This window comes from Mirounga angustirostris, unplaced genomic scaffold (assembly GCF_029215605.1).
Source record: "Mirounga angustirostris isolate CCGP_5_RB_7025 unplaced genomic scaffold, mMirAng1.0.hap1 SCAF_13, whole genome shotgun sequence".
NCBI classification, from domain to species: domain Eukaryota; kingdom Metazoa; phylum Chordata; class Mammalia; order Carnivora; family Phocidae; genus Mirounga; species Mirounga angustirostris.
The window spans coordinates 30,681,174-30,681,671 of record NW_026991721.1 but is presented as its reverse complement, the minus strand read 5'-3'; the positions used below and the strand labels follow the sequence as shown (position 1 = coordinate 30,681,671).

Genomic DNA, 498 nt, shown 5'->3' with positions numbered 1-498 from the left:
TAAAATATGGAACACTGCATGAGTTTGCATGTCAGCCTTGCAAGGGGCTGTGCTAATCTTCTGTGTATCGGTCCAATTTTAGTATATGTGCTGCCAAAGTGAGCACCAAATCATATTTTAGTTCAGTCTGATAAATTATGTATTAATCATATTTTCCTTGAATATATATGTCTAGAGTATTATTAAAAATTATAGAACATTTTCCTTGGATAGGACCTGCTGCCCTGTCCTTCCCTTTATCCTGGGACTCTGCATTCCTTTGGGAATGAGCAGTGACCCAGGAAGTCAGTTGGTTGGGAGAAAGATGGGTCTGAAAGTTGTCACTAAAAGGGATTTTGTCATATGGAAATAATTAAATAAGTGACAACTTATGAGTAAAGTTGTTCATTGCAGTATGATTTGTAGTGGCAAAATTTAGCAGTACCCAACACAAGAGTTTAGATAAATAAGAAAAAAAAAAAATAAGAAGCTCCTTTGTACAATGGAAATTTTTTCAGT

General features: G+C 35.1%; 1 non-coding gene across 1 annotated transcript; it reads right to left on the bottom strand.

The window, feature by feature from the left end:
• On the bottom strand, nucleotides 1-106 carry LOC123858069 (U6 spliceosomal RNA). The gene has a single exon (XR_006794032.1). It is a non-coding gene; the product is annotated as a U6 spliceosomal RNA (small nuclear RNA).
• Nucleotides 107-498: the final 392 nt, after the last annotated feature.